Below are 21,797 nucleotides of genomic sequence, written 5' to 3' on the forward strand. Positions count from 1 at the left end.
TAAAAGTAAATGTTAGTTTGGTGGCAAAATTGGCAAAATTAAAAGGTTAGAGGTATAAACAAGTCAAGGTTAAAGTTTGATGGTATTTAACGTAATTTACCCTATATTTATTGTAAATCTTCCATTAATTACAATTTAATATATATATATATAATGTATTTAGATATAAATAAAATATTAAACTTTTTTAATTGTTTATGTGTTCTTGTATTTTATAATTTGTCTATGTTCTAATTCTAATTTCTTTTTACTTCTACCTTTTTTACCATTGACAAACTTTTAAATGATAAATATAATTTGGTGTAAACTTCAAACCTTTAAATGACCATCCAGCTCAGTTGGTAGAGCACAAGGTTCTTAACCTTGAGGTCGTGGGATCGAGTCCCATGGAGAGCATTTCATAATTTGGAGGTCTCCTACGGAAGCTACTCTCAACCTAATATTGGGGGCAACCTACTATCTTACCTCCCCCTTACCCATTACATATGGAAACAAAGGACAACCATTTTGTAAACTTCAAACCATTTGGTACCTTTGGCGCAATGGTTATCGCTCTCTATTTCTTTGTATTGATGTTGATTCAATTCCTCTAAGTGCAATTTCATTCATATCCCTTTATTTTCTATTCAATCGGTTGGTGACACGTGTAACCTTCTAATTAGATAAAAAATTATTTAATAAAATAAATTGAAATTAATAAATAGAATCCTCCAATCATGCATTGATAGGTGTCACTAATGACATGTGTCACGATCATGTGTTAACACATGTCAAATCATGATTGAATGTTTAATTTTTTAAATTAAATTTAAATTAGGACCAAATTGGTAGAATGTATAAATATTAGGACTAAAATGAAATAATATTGATAGTTTTAGAATTGATATAGAATATTTTAAAATTTAGGATTAATTTAGAATGACATCATAATTTAAGGACTGGTATAAAATATTTCAAAGTTTAAAGATCAATTGAAAACAAATATTATAATTTGGAGACCTCTTATCCAATTAAAGGGACAGCCCTTTGAGTTCAAGTGACAACGCAAAAAGCATGGACCTTCATTTTAATAATAATAGTCCAAAGTTGAATTTCTCAACTTGAGAACAGTCCAAGTTCAATGTAGAACTATCTAGAAACCTTCTTACATTTAAAAAAATGAACTAATAAATGCTGTAATGTTTGAACACATTCACATATGACTGTTGACTGAAATTCTTGTTTTTTAAGTGACTGAGATTGACTATAAATATGTAACAAAAAATACATCATTTATTAATTTTTATAAAAATTTATAAAATTTTGTGAAAATAAAAATAATCTGTCAAAAATATATCAAAATATTTCAATTATATAATAACTTAAAAAAAATTAAAAATAATGGTCATATCACCCTCTTTTATCAATCATTGCCTTTATGCATAACGGAGGTAAGACCAAATATTAAGGGGTAAAATAATTTTATATAAAGAAAACAATAATCTATTACGTATTTAAATCTAAAATGGGGGCAAAGGCCTTATTTAACTAATATTTAAACTAAAAAGGACCTAAAATGCTATTATACCAAAAAGGTTTAAGAAAGGCAAAAACCCCTCCCATTGTCCATGCAGATCCGTCTCTACGTACTTATAAAATGGAAAAGAAAATAAAAATTGTGAAAAAGGAGAAAATTTTGTCTTTAATTTCGTATTTTTTTTTCATAATAAGAGGTGTATTATACATTAATAATATATTTTCATATATTTTAACATGTTTGTATATTTATATTATATAATATTATTTTTATTATTTCGTGGTGTGTCGAATTATTTTTTTCATAATAAGAGGTGTATTTATACATTAATAATATATTTTCATATATTTTAACATGTTTGTATATTTATATTATAATATAATATAATATTATTTTTATTATTTCGTGGTGTGTCGAATTATTTTTTTCATAATAAGAGGTGTATTTATACATTAATAATATATTTACATATATTTTGACATGTTTGTATATTTATATTATAATATAATATTATTTTTATTATTTCGTGGTGTGTCTAATAATCTAATAATAAGAGGTGTATTTATAATAATATTATTTTTTCATAATAAGAGGTGTATTTATACATTAATAATATATTTTCATATATTTTGACATGTTTGTATAATTATATTATAATATAATATTATTTTTATTATTTCGTGGTGTGTCTAATAATAAGAGGTGTATTTATAATAATATTATTTTTTCATAATAGAGGTGTATTTATACATTAATAATATATTTCATATATTTTGACATGTTTGTATAATTATATTATAATATAATATTATTTTTATTATTTCGTGGTGTGTCTAATTATTGTCAGATATATATATATATATATATATATATAAATGCAAACTTCAGGCATCCTAATGTGACACAAGTCAAAGATGGAACAAAGTATATTCCAGATGGGATTTAAATAGAAAATTTACAGGACTTATTATGCAAGTTATTATTTTTATAGAGCCTTTGTAAGCATAAGCACGTGTACTTCTCTTATTTTTCTAACCTGTTTAATTTTCTCGAGAAAATTGAGTCATGCATTCCAGAATCATTTGAATATTCGTAATCTAAGAATGAAAAAATAATTTATTTTCCTTCTTTTTGGGATAAAACCAGTTAAATTAACAAGTGTTGTATTGTTTTTATTTAAAAGTTCTGTTTTCAAAATTGACACCTAAAAAATATATTTGATACACTTGTTCTCAAAATTTGTCTGCTTTTTTTAAGTGTTATAAGTAAAATTACATCAACTGTACATAATTAGATCAATAATTAAAATATGTTCTTATGATATTTTATATAGTTTAAACTAAATTAATAAAAAGAATTTAACTTTACATATAATATTTATATATAGTAAAACTCAAACTTAAAATAAATAAAAATTAGTTGACCCTATTCCCATATGTAATGGGGTAAAGGGGTTGGATAGTAGGCTGCCCCCAACGCCAGGTTGAGAGCAGCTTCCGTGGGAGACCTCCAGCATTATGAATTGCCCACCGTGGGACTCAATCCCACGACCACAAGATTAAGAGCCTTACACTCTACCAACTGAGCTGGACGAGCAATTCAAAACTCGAACTTAAAATAATATTCATATATAGTAAGATAAATTTTATTAATATTGACTTGACTTAGTAAAATAAACAAAGTATTATTTTCTTATATAGGACTTATTATAAAAGAGGAGAAAGAAATATTGCTATTCAATAGTCTTTTCGCTAACCATTATTGACACAAGTGATTGAGATTCAGTAATTTGAGCTTGTAAGGTTAAGTTCGAATCTGACCACCGTCACTCTTGGTGGACAATCCTTAAAGTTCTATGTAAATCTCAATTGGGTCTTAGGTATACCCTAGCCCTAAATTGGGAGAGCCACCATGACCTAAACTTTTGTTCGTACCCAAAAAAATTCAACAGTCTTTTCAAAATAAAAAAAAATTAAAAGATTACCTCTCTACAAATCAGTCCTCCAATACTTTAGGGTAGAAATTTTATTATTCTAATTTTGATATAATTTTCGTATTATAGAAATCAATAAAAAAATGGCCCAATATCTTATATGTAGTAAAGTATTATGATTTTATATCTAATTTATTAATAATAATAATAATAATATATATCTAAACAATGGATCATATTAAAATAATCATTAATAAATTAATAATTTTAAAAAATATTTTTTAATAAATAATATATCTTATAATTCATTGATAAATAATAAATAAATGGGTAAATTTTAATAAAGTTTTAACTCAGCTCAATGGTTTAAGTAGATTATAAATTGGTTCAAATCCTCTCTCTTCCTAGTGCCACCAGTTTATTTCTTTCGATTTTATTGAAATAATTTATATATAATTTTTGATAAAATTATAACAATTTTTTAATCTAATTTAATGGTTAAGTGTTCGACTAATCAGATGCTAATAAGTGAACATTTAAAAAATATCTAAAATTAACATAAAACAATTAAAAAATAGGGTTCTATTAAAAAGGGTATTCACGCATTAATTTTTGATGCACTCGATTCTTTGGAGTCCAAATTTCAAAAAGAAATGGAGATCAATTTGCATATTGAATCCAAAAGTTTTACCAACAATCAGATATTCGAATCCTGACGATTATGAATAGAGTAATCCAGGTTGGAAGGGTCACCATTACCTCTGCAATATCCGATTTAAATTAATCGATTAATAAATCTTATACTGATAATTATACCAACAAAATCTAAAAGTTTTGTTCTCCAAAGAAGGGGCTCCTTTTTAGGTGGAAAAACACCATATTTTTGTGCTTTTCCCCTTGTCATTCTTCGTTTGTTACTTTCTTCAATTGACTTTTAGAAGGACATCCCTTATTTCTTCCGTAATCTAATCGTACAAAATTTTTTGATTATGATCGTCTATTAATTTAACAAGTTTTAGACATACTTTTCTAAAAATACTTTATTGACGTGACTCATCATGTTATTAGAGTTTTTTTTAATTGGAAGAGGACTTCAAACTAATGATTTAATAACAAAAAATTTTATTATATCGAGGTTTTGATATATCATTTGAACCGAATGGTTGAATATTAGACAATACGAAGTCGAGTAATGAAACTTGATGTGATCAATAATAGACATCTTCATCAATCGGTCAGCTATCATATTGTATTCTCTGGGCAATGACTAATTTTACAATTTTTGCACATTCTGGTTGCACTTGGAGCCGTTCAAAATTATGAGTCCATACCATTTGAAGACCAGTGTAAAGATTCATCATCTCCGTAAATCAAACTTGATTTCCAATAACATAGATGTCAATCCATTTTGAATAGTATATGATTTGTTATCATTCATTAATATTAAATTTTAAATTTTAAATTTGTATTTATTGCTAATAATATCATCCTAATGATTTTCATTACATTATGAAAATCTCAAAAAAAGAATAAAGAATGTATTTTCGTGGTATTGAAGATTTCCATCCATCAAAAATCAAATTGTAGTTCAAATATATCTTAATTAAAACAAACTGAACTCTTAAAAAGAAAAAAAAATAGTATAATATAATATTTTATACACGAAATTCAAATGGCATCCATTTAAAAAACTATATTTTTTATTACTAAACCTAACAAATATTGTTGCATTTGCATGTAAAGCTTTGATTGAAAGACTGGTGGGATAGTTTCCATATGGTGAAAGAAAATGGCTGCTGTTTTTTTTTAGAAAAGAAAAATTATGAATTCGAGAAGGATCAGCAGATTCAATATAAATGTGATCAGCAGCCACGCTGATACGTGGACATCTTCAACCAAATTTCATAAATTTTGTTTAATGTTTGTACAAATAATGTACCCCCACAAACTTTTATTTTAGGCAAAAGGGTAGTAGACTCAATTTAACACCTTTATCTTTATTATATTTTCGTATTAATTTAGCTCTAAAAATTGTTCAACTGTATCATTCTATATCTTATCCTTAACATAAAACTCTAAATTATAAACTCTAAACCATAACCTCGTTACCTCTAAACCTTAAACCTTAAACCCTAAATACTATTCGAGGGTATAATTTAGGGTTTAGGAAAAAGATGTAGACTATTAAAATAAAATTATTTTGAGGGCTAAATTGATACGAAAATACAATATGAGTGAAAATGATAAATTGAGTCTACAACAGGGACAAAGATGATCCCATCAACTGATTCCATGATTAAAGAAATTTTTATGAAATTTGAATTTAAGTAGTCTCGTTCTGTAAAAAGTATTAATGTTCATTATAAATTAGTTAAAAAAATTTAAATAAATATTATTTTATAATCCCATAAATCAATAAAAAAAATATTTTATAGACGTTTCTTGCAAAATTTTCCGTTTTAGTGCATTTTATTTATAAAATTTTATATATTAGTTATGTCATAGTAGATAGGTCTAAAAAAAGCCGTGCCATGATTCATGAAGACTTTCGATTCAATTTGTAGAAGTAAGAACATTTTCTCGAGATTGTGATTTGAATATAACAACCAACAAGTCATGAATACAGACAAAGACGGTGGTTCGAACCACAAATAATTCACTACTCATAAGAACAAAGAAAATATATAGCATGAAATAGAAAAGTAAAGCATCACATGGGCGGGGCCTAGGTTTTGCAGTTGGCACATGGGCACTATACTCTTACTCCCTTATCAGGGCATGGACACATTGGATACAGTACAAATGCTTTGGCTTGTTTGGCTACCGAGAAAATTTGCTCTCGAAAAGTCATGAAAATATATTTCAGATGTTTGTTTTATATTTTTATTTTATTAAAAGTATGTTTTTAATATGTTAACACATGGGATTTATTTAATTTAATTAGTCTATGTGATTATAAAGTAATATTTATTTATAATTTTTCATGCATATATTATATAAATATAACTGTTTAGATCTAACATCTCTAAAAAATAACACTTCATTTTATTAATAAGAACGGTTTATGAATTTAACACTTAAAATTTGATATAAAAGAAATATCCGACTATTAATCTGATTAATAAAGGTTGTGATAAGTTATCAAAGATGTTGCCACGTGCTACGCATGTGAAGCCGTATAGTGGTCTTTATTATATCAGCTGAATGCCTGATACGTTCGCTTACTGATCTGCAAATACATTACTTTATGTCTCCACAGAGAATCCTTTGACCTAATTTTTATAAGGACGCATCGACAGAAAATTGAATTTCTCAACTAAAAAAAACTGTGCACTGGATTCTGCATTTCAAACCTAACCACGTTTGAATCTTTCCCCCACTTTCACATGCCAGGTGTCCAGGGATTTTTATTTTACACATTGAAATATTCCGCATACAACAGTTAAATATAAAGTTAAAAAAAAAGACCGAAAATGTTATAAATAAATATAACATTTTAGATTGCGTGAAAATTCAAATGTTAATTTTTTCTTAATGTTTTTTCGGATGCAAATATTCTTCGTATCATTTTAGGTTATAGCTGAAAATGTTATATTTTTCATAATATTTTCGGTTGAACTGAAATTATTAAAAACTTAACATTTTAGGTTGCGTACAACCTAAAATGTTATATTGTTTATAACATTTTCGGTCGTATATTTCTTTAGCCTTATATTAAGTTGTTGTACCGTAGAATCTCCTAAATTCCAGTTATCTGCAATGGAGGTAGGAATGGGCATGAGACCCGAACCCGACGGGTTCCGACCCAATCGTGTTGGGTTTTTTTATAAAAAATTCGGGTTTTGGTCAGGTCGGGTTCGTGTTTAGGGTGAAAAATACCCGACCCGACCCGAAAAATAATATAATTTTACCTTATATATTTAGAAATAATTACAATAATACCCTCTATATAGTATTTTATAAATCACTGTTTTTATTGAATAAAAATATTATTTTTATTATTTAGAGCCGGGTCGAGTCGAGTCAGGTTCGGATTTTATCTCAAAAATTTAGGTCGAGTCGGGTCGAGTGGAAGGTATATTTTTTTTGAGTCGGATCGGATCAGGTGAATAATATAAAATTTTCAGGTCGGATCCGGTTGGCTGAAACCCGACCCAAACCCATCCCTAATTGGAGGCAAAATCACTGCAATAATAATTTGGAAAGCTCACTTAAATTTATTTTTTACAAGATAATTTATACCCTACACAATGAAAGATGCGTGAAGTATTTAACGTCTTCATAAAAATGTATAGTAAATTCAACATCTTTTATATGAAGTTTGAAAAGATGAAAAAAGACAAATACATAGTATTTGTTTTGAACAAGTAGCAATTCTTTATTTTGTGCAAAGAATCATGCATTAATTAATAAATACTAAAATTAAATTAAAATATTTTAATATTTAAATAAATAGTCATTTTAATCTTCACTTTTTTAACATCTTGATCTTGATATTTTATTTTAGGATAAAAATGCTCTTAAAATTTATTTAAATAATCACTTTAACCTTTATTCTTTTTTTGATGTATTTTGACCATACACTGCTTCATTTTAAGGTAAAAAAAACTCTTATTTTGTAGCATCAACCATTTGTTGATTAATGATTTTCATCCACGGAATGATTTTTTTACCCCAAACGAAATTTTAGGACCAAAATGCTTAAAAAACGATTAAGAGTAAAATGACACTTTAATCAAATATTAAGGGCATTTTTGTCATTATACTAAAAAAAAGGAATAAACCAAGAATATGTTAACATGCAAAGCTTGCTCCCCAAAACTTTTGATTCTTTAGACTTTGGTACCAAGTTTCTACATAAAATTTGCAATTTGAATCTTTCATTTCACATATATAATTAGTCCAATATCAATATGGAAAGAAAGTCAGCTGGCACTTCCAATATGTTCTTTCAGCATATAGCATATGCGATGCTGTTAGTACACACACAGATGATGAACAACTTAAGATCCCCATAAAATAGATGCAAAATCAGATACCAAAACTTGAATATATATATAAGATTCCTAGAAAAAACAAAGGCTTGCTTTTTCATTCTTCTCACTTCCTTCATACTTGATTAATAAAAAAAACAGTAGTAAAGGAGGAGGTTGAGTTCTCAAAAACCTAATACTTCTACCTATGTACACTCACACTCTGTTGCTTAGTTCTCAAAACATTAACCAAACAGCAAAAACTGAAGAAAATAAGACCATAATCAGATGTTGATAGGGTTCATGGCGGTTGATGGACCCCCACCATGTGAAGATGAAACTCTGCTCTCTGTGTAACGAACTTGCATTGCATTGGAAAACTGGAAGATGAAGCTTGGGGGGCCATTTTCTTAACAGGCAAACAGAGCCTTATATTTACATTGATAAGCTATTTTTTTTTTCTTTTTTCTTCTCTTGATAAGATTTTATTTATGTATGATTTTGACTGATGATGATGACTCCCAGATCCTTTCCAAGTTGTTGGTTGATTCAATCCATTGGGATTGTTTCTCCTCCGTTTAAGATCCATGGGTGCCCTGCATTTCATAAACAATAAACATTCATTTAGCAATTTGATTGAAAATTTTTGGGTTTTCCCAGAAAAATATTAATTTTTTTTGAAGAACTTACTCAGGACTTGTTCTGCAGAAAATCTCATGGAAACATCTCTGCAAATCATCTTCCTCAGCAGATCCTTAGCCTCAGCAGAGACTGATCTGAAAATCCTAGAAGGAAACCTCAAATTCCCTCTCAAAACAGCCTCGAAAATCTCTTGTGCATTTTCGCCGTAAAACGGCGGAACGCCGGCCAACATGACGTACAAAACGACGCCGGCACTCCAGACGTCAACCTTCTCGTTATAAGGCCGACCCATCACGACCTCTGGGGAGACGTAATACGGCGTCCCGACCAACCCATCGGCGGTCCCGAGGGTCCCCCGCCAACCAGGTGGCGGAACCGAAATCGCCGATCTTTAAATACCCCCTGAAGTCGAAGAAGATATTATCGGGCTTGATGTCTCTATGAACGATCCCGAACCTGTGACAATGAGCCAGAGCCGACATGAGCTGTTGCATGTAAGAGGCGGCCTTGGGTTCGGACAGATCGTGTTGCAGGATCTGGTCGTAGAGGGTGATCGGCTGACAGAGGTCGAGGATGAGCTGAAGGGTGTGTTCCGATTCGAACATGTCGTGGATTTGGACGATGTTGGGGTGCGGGGGCAGAAGGGACATGATCTTCGGCTCGTTCTCCAGACATTCCCGATCGGTCTGGTCGGAGAGGAGGCGTTTGTCGATGGTTTTGCAGGCGAAGTGGGATTCGGTCACGGCGGAGAACACTCGAGAGATGACGCCGAAACGGCCCCTTCCGATCTCTTCGCAGGGCTGGTACTTGTTCTTCAATCCTTCACTCAACATTTGCAGGTTTCTTTTTTTGTTTGGTTGGTTGAGTCTGTTTGGTTTGGTCGAAATTTAAGGATTTTCTTTTGGCTCTTTGTTATTGGTTTAGGGAAAATTTGGGAGGAATGGGAAGATTATATAGAAGAAAAGAGAGGGGAATTGTGAGAGGAATATTCGGTGGTTGGGAGAAAAAAAGGGAAGAAAGTCGGTTAACCCGTTTGATGGTTTGGGATACTAGAAAATTCAAATAAAGACCTAAGCTAAAATCAATTTTATTTAATTATTATATTTTAAAGCACTGAAATTAAATATGTTTATATAAACACAAAGCTCCATAAATGAAGTCTAATAAAAAATCAAATTGCAATAAAGAAATAAGAATACCACTAAAGCAGCATGAGATATAAAATGATTTTGCTGTGTACTAATTTTAATGGGCTTCCTCGTTCATGTAGGGCGATGAAAAAAAAATTTCCTCATACTGGACTCTAATCAAATTATTTCTTAAACTGGAGTGTTTGCTAAAGTGATCTCACTCCATAGGTCGTCAAATGTTCCTTGCGACAAAGTCTCATTTATTACAGCAATTCTTCTCTTTTCCCTCGTTGTTGTAGCTCTTCTCTCGTATGTATGGCTAGGTAGGTTGTCGTGTGCTCCTGGAGACCTATGAAGGTTGTCGTGTGCTCCTGGAGACTTATGGAAGTCACTATAACAATCACCCTACTTAAACAAATAATTGATCGACTACACTATGTGAATAATTTTTTTCCATTGCATTATTCAACCACTTTTGCTATTTTAACGTATTTTGAAAAACATGTCATGTTTTAAGGATATTGTATCTACTAGGGGTGCAAACGAGCCGAGTCGAGCTCGAGTATTGCCGAGCTCGACTCGAACTCGAAAACTTTAAATGTAGGCTCGACTCGACTCGAAAACTCGCGAGCCTAAAATTTTCAAGCTCGACTCGAACTCGAAAGATAATATTAAAACTCGACTCGAACTCGAAAAGGCTCGAACTCAAAAAAAATTCAAGAGCTCGATTGAAGCTCGAGACTCGAGCTCGATTGAAGCTCGATTTTGAGCTCGATTCAAGCTCGAACTCAAACTCGAATTTGATCCTTAGGGGTAAATTAGCTTTAGGCTCTCTAGATTTATGCGTTTTGTACAAAACAGTCCCTCAATTATTTAATTTTTAGCTTAAATTAGTCCTCACATTTAGATTTTTCTTAATTTAGTCTCTGTTTAGGATTGTTTTCTTTAATTAGTTGTGTATATTTATTTTGCATGTTGATATGTTTATGTATAAGTATGTGAATAATTTATTTATGAGCCACATAACATCATTTTGCATAATTTGTATGTTACCTTCATGGCATAACTTAAACCCTAACACATAAACCCTAAACCTTAACATATAAACCCTAAACCCTAAACTTTAAACCTTAAATCCTATCACATAAACTCTAAATCCTAAACCTTAAACCTTATCACATAATTAGTTATGAGGTAAGTACAATATAGTATCTTGATATTAAATGCTCAAACCCTTGATATTTATGATATTTGAACCCAAAATCTCAAAATATATCAACAATTTAAAAAATTAGTTATTACAAATATTTTCATTAGAAATATATTAAATATTTGTCATTAGAGAAATAATTTTTTTTATCAATTTAAAATAAATATAAGAATATTTATTCAAAAATAATTTTTAACCATTTTTCAGTTCAAGAATATTTATTCATCAATAATGTATTTTTAATATATTTTTAATAATGTAATTTAAAAAATATAAAATTATAATATAATATTTTTTCGAGCTGCTCACGAGCTTTTCGAGTCGAATATCGAGTAGCTCGTTTCGGCTCGTTAAGAACTCGAGTCGAGTTCGAGCTCGAGTCGAGTCCATTCGATCCGAGTATTTATCGAGCCAAGATCGAGTCGATCTCGAGTAGCTCGCGATCTGTCTCGTCTCATTTACAGCCCTAGTATCTACTTTTGTTAATTAATTGGAATCTAATAAATTAAGCTTCCATTGCCCAGTGGAATCAATAGAACACACACCACTCACCAAATGTGTCATGCCACCGCCACTAATCACTTCCATGCATTCATCACATATTATTATATGTTTATTTGGCAAAAAAAAAACCCCACTTGGGTTGAATTCTTTAAAATTCAATTCAAATCAAAGCCTTCTCGTATGATGTTAATGGGATTTGGAGAGGTTTTTTTTATTAATTTAAGATGATTATAAATACTACTATTTGTTCTAAAGAATCTTAATCATTTGATAATGATAACTTAAATATCTTACAATTGTTGGTGTTTGAACCCGAAACCTTTAGGGATAACAATCGTTCTTTTAATTATTGAGGTCGCTTTTGTTCAAGCTATTCTAATTATAGTTATATAAATGTATTAGTTGTAATTCTAATTGATTGCTTTACTGGTAAATTTTGCTCATAGTCCTATAAATGCATTATAGAGAGTTCAATCTAATTAAAAAAATTAGCTGACTATATTCCCATATGTAATGGGATAAGGGAGAGGTAGGGTAGTAGGCTGCCCCCAACGTTAGATTGAGAGCAACTTTCGTGGAATACCTCCGGCAATAGTATGTACCATGAACAAATTTAGGCTTGAATTTATGTAGTAATACAAAATTAATTTCATTTTAATAATTAAATTTTAATGCAACTATGTTTATAATATTTTTTCTAATTATTAATAAAAATATGTATCTATTAACTACCAATTTATATTCAGTCTTTTAAACAAGATAAAATATTTTTTGATTAAAGCTAAGATGATTATAAAGTATATAAGTTTTAAATGCTCTCAACCATTTGATAATGAACTCTCAATCACCATATTACAATCATTGGTACTCGAACCCGTGACATCTAAGAACAACAATTATTTCTTTAACCATTAAGATAAGTTAGTTTATGTAAAAATAATTAAATTTTATTATTACGAATGAATAAAATTAAATTAAGAGGAGCAACCTTATAATAGATATTTGTATAACTTGTTTATTTGATGTAAAGTATTTAAAAGTAATTTTTATAATATTGTTTAAACCTAGACTCTTGTTTAAACACCATCCAGTGGGTGATTACTGGCCATTGATAGGTGAATGACGCCGGTGAGGGAGGGTAACGCCAGTGAGAGTGGGGTTGTTGAGGATGAAAGTGGAGGTATGATTTGGGGGTTTAAAGTTGGATACGGTTTTAGGTTTATTTTTTATTTTAATCTTATGGGGCAAAAAATAATAAATTAGAATATTATAATAAAAATAATATTTAAACAGTCCTTGAAATTCATGAGCGATTAAAATATAAATAAGGTTAAATTCCATTTGTTGTAAACAATGTACTATTGAGAATGTTTGGAGCAATGGCTGGGGCATTTTATGGGAATTTCTACGGTGCGACAGGTTTAATATAAGTCTTACAAAGACGTTATCGATTTTGTTATTATTTTAAATAATAAAATCGATAAAAAAATTACCGAAAATATTATTATTTCTACCAGTTTTGTTATTATTATTAATTACCGATATAGGTAAACGTTGTAGAAAACCCGTTTTCGGTAAAGCGCTACATAAAACTTTATTTTTTACCTGGTTTTTCTAACCAAGTTTACCTATATTGGTAATTATAACCAGTAGAAATAATAATATTTTCGATCATTTTTTATCGATTTTATTATTTAAATAATAACAAAACTGGTAATACCTTTTTTTAGCCTTATATGAAACCTGTCGCACGTGAGCATTTCCCCGTTTGGTTTATTCATTCATCTAATCCCAGGTTCAATTCCACCCAAGAGTCATTTTCATCCTTTTATTTTCTATTCAGTCGGGTGATGATACGTGTCACCTCTTGATTAGATAAAAAATTATTTAATTATATAAATTTAAATTAATAAAAAATATTTTAATCATGTATTGACATGTATCACTAACAACATGTGTTATGCTCTTGTGCTGACACGTGTAAGGTCTTAATTGAATGATTAATTTATTAAATGAAATTTAATTTATGATCAAATTGAGAGAATATATAAATATTAAGGAATGAATGTAAACCTATACCAATTCTTTTAACTGCCACGTCAGCATTTTCGTCAAATATTAAAGGCCAGTGGTCTTATTGAACAAATTAAATAGTTAAGTGGTGTGATACAAAAAAATAGAAAGTTTTATGGCAAAAATAAAAGAGATAAATAGTTAAGTGGTCAACTGAGTAGTTTACCCTAAAGAGTAATATACCTTTAGGTGGCGTTTGGTTGGATGAAATCCATTGGAATTGGTGGGAATTGGAATCCAATTCCACCACTTTCCCATGATTGGTTCAAGTTTTTCAAGGGAATTGGAATCCCTGGTGGAATTCAATTCCATCAAATGAGGGAAAGTGAATTCCATCCAAAAATGGATGGAATTCAATTCCCTTGTTAGAGGAATTCATCAATCATTTGGTAACTTATTCATATATTAAATAAAAAAAAAAATTATTATTTCGGGTCGGGTTTCTAATTCATATATTCGGATTGGGTCGGGTCGGATGAAACTTTATTTTGGTCGGATCGGATCAGGTTTTTTTAAGTGTGATATTCGAGTCGGGTTCGGGTTTAGGATGAAAAAAACCATACTGACCCGAAAATATATATAATTCAGGTCAAGTCGGATTAAGTCATTGTTTTTATTAAATAAAAATAATTTTTTATTATTTCGGGTCGGGTCAGATTTCTAATTCATATATTCGGGTCGGGTCGGATGAAACTTTATTTTGTTCGGGTCGGGTTTTTTAAGTGTGATATTCGAGTCGGGTCGGGTTTTTTTAAGTGTGATATTCGGGTCGGGTTCGGGTTTAGGGTGAAAAAAACGGACCGACCCGAAAATATATATAATTCGGGTCGGGTCGGGTTTTTTTAAGTGTGATATTCAAGTCGGGTCGGGTCGGGTTCGGGTTCGGGTTTAGGGTGAAAAAACCGGACAGACCCAAAAATATATATAATTCGGGTCGGGTCGTGTCGGATTTCTAATTCATATATTCGGGTCGGGTCGGATGAAACTTTATTTTGTTCGGGTCGGGTCGGGTCGGGTTTTTTAAGTGTGATATTCGGGTCGAGTCGGGTCGGGTTTTTTTAAGTGTGATATTCGGGTCGGGTCGGGTTCGAGTTTAGGGTGAAAAAAACCGGACCGACCCGAAAAAAATATATAATTTTACCTTATATATTTAGGAATAATTATAATAATACCCCTCTATATATAATTTTTTTTAATTAAGTCAATGTTTTTATTAAATAAAAATACTTTTTTATTATTTTGAGTCGTGTTAGGTCGAGTTTCTAATTCATATATTGAATAAAAATAATTTTTAGTATATTTTTTGGTAACTAAGTAACATACTCCGATTAGAATGTATCGAAATATTGCTCTATCTTTGGTAAATAATTAACATATTTTAATTGCGATGATTTTAAATTATAATGTTTATTAACATGATTTTTATAATTTATTAAAATGAATAATCAATCAATAAAATAAAAATTTAATATTTTTTAATTTTTTATAATATATTACTACATGTAAATTGTAAAATAAATTAAAATAAAATAAAAAATAAGAAGGGCAATTCTATCATTTTACATTACTGAAATCAAATTCATCTGACATATTTACGAACCAAACAAAATATGAAATTGGATTCTAATTTCATTTACTGCCAACCAAATAAAATATAAAATTAAATTTTAATTCCTACAAATTTCAATTCTTTCAAATATTCTAATTCCTCGTAAATATTCTAATGAACCAAACGTCACTTCACTTCTGTTTCCGAGTTGTTCATTTTCCGCTTTAAAAGAATATCTAGGGTTCTTAGATTCATAGATTTTCAATCCAAGAAGCCAGGGTTCGTAATTTGTTTCTTTCAATCGAAATACTTCAAGGCGAAGCAATTCAGCGAAAATAAGGATTATGATAAAAGGAGTATGGAAGAACGCGGAGGATGAGACATTGAAAGCGGCGGTTATGAAATATGGGAAGAATCAATGGGCTCGGATTTCTTCTTTACATGTTCATAAATCTTCTAAGCAATGTAAGGCTCGTTGGTATGAATGGCTTGACCGTTCAATAAAAAAAGGTACATTTCTTTCTTTCTTTAATTATTTTCCGTTATCAAGATTTTTTTCTTGTTTAAATTAGTGTTGATAGAATTTTAGAAGTCTTTAATATTGAATAGCTTATTTGGGTTTCTTAATTAACAAATCAGTTATGGGTATTGAAGCTTTTCAGCATTTAGATTTGAAATTGCTTATTCCTTGAACATTAGGGGTTTTGGGTGGCTTAGAGTTGTTAAGTTACTTTAGAAGTGTTTTATTTGATTCATTTTCTTGAGTTTAGCTAAGCTTAATTAAAAGAAAATGATATAAATAATAGCTTCTTGTCACTTGCCGTTTGGTTGCTCAAAGTTTGGTTTAAAAAGGGGCAAAGGGCCTAAAATTTAACTGTAAACTTTGAGACGTGGACTAACCCACATTTGGATGTAATTATTAGATATAAAAATAGAATTCACAAAATTTTAAATCTTAATATCTGTATACTTGTATGTCGAAATATGAATTTTTCTCTCTGAGCATAATATAAAATGGCTAAAGTAAGAACCAAGAGCATTCTAATTAGAGGAATTGGAGCCGTTTGGTGCTTAAACTGTCTGTGGCATTCTTGCTGAAAGTTGGGTATTACTGTTTCTCTTTGTGTTGGATTACAAAGGTGTGTTTTTAATTGGTTCCTTTTGATGAATAAAAGATATCAATTATTTTGTCTATTCAGTTCGATTAAAGTAAGTAAGAAATTTGAAGTGATAAATTGGGTTTTTGTGATAGACCACAGAAGAGGATGAAAAACTGCTTCATCTGGCGAAGCTTATGCCAATACAATGGAGAACAATTGCACCAATTGTTGGTCGGACTCCATCTCAATGTCTTGAGCGATATGAGAAACTCCTTGATGCAGCTTGTGTTAGAGATGAAAATTATGAATCTGGTGATGATCCTAGGAAATTACGTCCGTGAGAGATTGACCTTAACCCTGAATCAAAGCCTGCACGTCCAGATCCTGTTGATATGGATGAGGATGAGAAGGAAATGCTTTCGGAAGCTCGTGCTCGGTTAGTTAATACTGGGGGTAAGAAGGTGAAGAGAAAAGCTAAGGAAAAACAGCTTGAAGAGGCTAGGGGCTTCAAAAGGAGGGAACTTAAGGCTGCTGGAATTGATACAAGGCACCGGAAGCAGAAAAGAAAGGGAATTGATTACAATGCAGAAAAAAAAATTGCATAGAGGCAGGATGCTCCATCAACAATATTGCATTCCAACAAGCTAAATGATCCATAAACAGTGAGGAAGAGATCTAAACTTACGTGATCAGAACCTCAGATTTCCAATCATGAATTGGCGATTGCAAAGATGGGATATGCTAGTGATATTCTTGCTGGGAATGAGGAATTGGCTTAAGGGAGTTGTGCTGCTCGTGCTCTTCTTGCAAATTATTCCCAGACTCCAGGCAGGGAATGACACCTTTACGAACCCCACAAAGAAACCTTGTTACGCGTCTTGTCGTGCTTTATTTTTCGCATATATATGACATCTCATCAAAGGTATTGATACCTAAAATAGCTGGTCATTTAGAGGGTTCTTGAAACGACAATGTCTTTCATTGAGTTTGATAGAATTTCAAAGATTCCTCCGTGGACAAAGCAAAGCAACGTGACAGTCTACCTGCTGAAGAGACAAGCTGGACTCAAGAAAATCTAACGTTGAAAGCAGAAGCTAAAGGTCGAACCAACTCGACAAATCTTCTCCAAAGGAGATGAATTATAAGCTTTGAAGATTTTTTGAAGAACTCAAGTCTGAAAAGAGATGATGCATCATCTAGCTACTCGCAGTAGTTGAACAACTAGGAGATAGAGCTAGAGAATCTTTGATTTTCACTTTCCCATAGTACCGAGACATTGCCAGTTCTTCAAGAATTATTCTAGCAACAATTATTTTGAGATCAATATATTTTGCATATATGCATTTTGTATTACATTTGCATTGTTTGTGCTTTTATATTTTAAGATCATACATTTGAATATTCATTCATTTAATAAAAACATTCGAGTAATAAGAAGAGGTTTCCGATCACAATAATTATGGCCCCTACTAGAATAAAGAACACTTCACGACTGCATAATACTAAGAAGACTGATAAAAAAATTAATGATCGACTAAATAAGATTGAGAAATATCAAAGAGAAGTACATGAAGAAGTGAAGGGTAGATTGGATTAGATAAAGGTTGACATCGCAAATTCACAAGAAGGTTTGCATAACAAGATGGAAAGAGATGTTCAAGAAGTACATGATCGCTAGGAAGAGTGTTGTTGACGACTATACGCATCCTCCGGGTTTCACGCCCATGCATATTCCAATTGCCGCCCCAGTGCATCAAGAATCTAAACCTTAAGCTTCATTTGTTACTGAGAACCCACCTCAATATCTGTATGGAGCTTCTATCCATATTAAATGCCTTAGTGCGTTTCGAACGAAACCTAATGGTTTTTATGCTAACAAGAAGTTCCCAGATTTGAATGAAAAAGTCAAGAACGACCTCATTCAACAACTGAAAAATCTAAAGGAAAAGATAAAATCTAGGGAGATTTTTTAGTCTTTCTATGGGTTTGATGCCAAAGAACTAAGCATGGTCCCCGATCTTGTCCTTACACAGAAGTTCAAAGCTCCTGACTTTGAGAAGTATGATGGGACTACTTGCCCTTCGTCCCACATCACCATGTTCTTCATGTGAATGGCTGACCATGTGGAGAATGAGAAGTTGTTGATTCACTGTTTTCAAGACAGTCTGACTGGGCCTGCTTCCAGATGATACAATTAGCTAAATCGTACTCAAATTTGTTATTGGAATGATTTGTCTCAGACCTTCTTAGGCTAATATAAGCGTATGACTAATATGGCCCCTGATCGAACAACACTACAAACTATAGAGATAAAGTATAATGAGAGCTTCTGACAATACACATAATGATAGAGGGACATGGCATCCCAAGTGCGTTCGCCAATTACTGAAAGGGAATTTACCTTTTTGTTCTTCAATTCATTGAAATCTCCCTATATCAATCACATGATAAGGGCTACCACCAAGAGTTTTCCTAACATTGTCATGTGTGGGGAGATGATCAAAAGAGAAATTAAGAACGGTAAAATAGAGGGCACTGGTATCGTTGATGTCGAGACAAGAGATAAGGTCAACACAATGGGATATTATTCAACTAATCATGGGACCAGATACCCCAAGGTAACTTGAGAAAAGACTCAGATTGATTCGATTCCAATGACATTTAAAGAATTGCTTCCAACACTGGTTGAGTGAAATTTAGTGACTCTAGTGCAATCCAGGCCAAAGGAACCCCCGTTTCCCGAAGGCTATGATGTTAATGCAGTATGTAACTACGACATAGAAATCTCAAGACACAATACTAAGGATTGTGGGGCATTGAAGCGCAAGGTTCAGAATCTGATTGATTTAGGGGCATGGTCTTATGATAAGTAATGAAGCATTCTAATGTAAACCGATAAGAAGTCATTGCATATACTAGGAACATTTTTTGCACTTGTAAGCATATTATCTTGTTTGAATTTGTTTTTTATGTTTTAAGGTTTGTAAGTCTCTCGACTTTTGAACTTTAAATAAAATGCTACCTTATAAGGTTATGGGCAATGAGTAAATTTCAATCTCAAAATTCTTTAAATATCAACTAAATTAAATGTTCTTTTGAGAATTAAAGTTATAGCCTCTTTGGCAAGTGACAATATTGAACCTTCTTAAAACAAAGACCCTTGATCCTGCTCTAGAGGATATACCCGGACATCATACCCTTCTCTTGCAGGGATCAAGGTAGCCTTCTCCTCTCACGAAGAGACAATCAAAGGGCTTGGTGTTCATATATGTATAGGAATGGACAAAATGGGGCACCTTACATATGAAGTTGCAAAACTAATTAGAATACACTTCTATTGAAGATGTTCAGTAGTGATCCTAATCTTTATAGATGAAATAGTGGAGTAGAAGAACTTAGTTTAGGTCAGTTGCTTGGGAATTGAACTCTAAAGATGAGATTTTTTTAACTTCAACGACACCCATACTATAACAGATTCTTCTCGATGAGCTTAAGAAATTGAATCCGTATACCTAGGACGTTAATGTAATTATATATATACACACACACAATAAAGCTGAGCTACTCCTCTAAAGCAATTGGTTAAAAGCCATGACTTTATGGATAAACGTCAGCTAGCCAAATAAAGGCAAATCATATATGCATATATATACAATAAAGTTGAACTATTCCTCTAAAGCATTTAGTTAAAAGCCTTGGCTTTATGGATAGACTTCAACTAGCCATACAAGGGCAAATTAAATTGAATTTAATTAAATAAGAAGTATAGGTGAAAATAGACTAAGGGAGTTGAGAAACACTTGTTATAGTCAACTTCACACTAGCACTTAGGAATTTTGTCTTTAGATCGATATTTTTGCACTACCTCCACTGAAGGAGTTTACGAAGCTTGAATAATGAAAGAATTTAGATAACTGAAATAAAAGTGTTCTAAAAGGTCTAACAATCGATTATGCTAGTTGTAATATTTTGTTTGCACCCGATTAAAATGCTAAGCCGAGAAAGAAGGGTATGTCACAATGTTCACACAAACAGAGAAAAAAACGAGGAATTAAATTCTGAAACCACAGAAAATATGAAGCAAACCTAAAACCAACCCATCAATCCCGACACTTGTCAAAGGGTTATAACTTTGAAAATTTAAAGAGTATTTGATTCTTTCGATATTCATTAAACTCATATTTTGTGATTTGCTTCAATTTTGAGGCTAGGAATGGGCATTATTTTGTTTATTTGATAAACTTTTCAAAAGAAGAAAAATATTTTCAAACAAGATAATTTCCCTGGAATGGTGTCTTGAAAAGGTATCTCAGACTTAGAAACTCAGAATGATAAAGGCCAATGTATTTTGGGCAACAGGAACAATTTGTCATGAGCTGAAGACCCAAGAAAAGATAAAGACTCAGCAAAGAGAATGCAACAAAGATTAACGAGACAATTAAGCTTGCAATAATAAAATGACATCATGCATGTATATTTAAGCATTTACAAAATAGGATCATACACATTCATCAAATCTTGAATGTTTGACAGAAATTCAAAAGGTCATCAAAGATTTCATTAGACTATTTTCGTGAGAAAGAAAATTATTTTAGCAAAGACCATTAAAAGAAGTGGATAGAAGCAAAGAATTAAGGACCTTCAGGTCATTACCTTCTGTTGCTTTAAATACATATCAATGACATCTGATAATATTTTGCAGGCTTAAAACTCTTTAAAAAAAAAGATAAATCAAACATTTCCAATAGAAGGGTTCATAATGAGAAGAACTCGTCCGATGAGGGAAAAAAATTCATAATGAGAAGAGCTTGATCAACCTTGGTTCATTCATCACATAAGGAGTTGGACCAACATTACCTTTTGCTCGATTCCATCGCATAAGGAGTTGGACCAACATTACCTTTTGCTCGATTCCATCGCATAAGGAGTTGGATCATCATCACCTTTGCTCGATTCCATCATATAAGGAGGTGGATTGGAATTTCTAGTAGAGAGTTCATAATGAAAAAGCTCATCCGATGAGGGAGAATAAATTCATAATAAGAAGAACTTGTTCAACCTTTACTCGATTTCATCACAGAAAGAGGTAGACCAGTATTTCCAGAGAAGAAGTTCATAATAAGAAGAACTTGTTCAAACCTCGGCTCATCCATCATATAATGAGTTG

At 31.4% G+C, this 21,797-nt stretch overlaps 1 pseudogene; it reads right to left on the reverse strand.

Moving 5' to 3' along the window:
- Positions 1-8,886: 8,886 nt before the first annotated feature.
- Positions 8,887-21,309, reverse strand: LOC120154839 (annotated as a pseudogene).
- Between the last annotated feature and the right edge of the window lie 488 nt (positions 21,310-21,797).

Source organism: Hibiscus syriacus, unplaced genomic scaffold (genome assembly GCF_006381635.1).
Source record: "Hibiscus syriacus cultivar Baekdansim isolate YM2019G1 unplaced genomic scaffold, ASM638163v2 tig00111151_pilon, whole genome shotgun sequence".
Taxonomy (NCBI): domain Eukaryota; kingdom Viridiplantae; phylum Streptophyta; class Magnoliopsida; order Malvales; family Malvaceae; genus Hibiscus; species Hibiscus syriacus.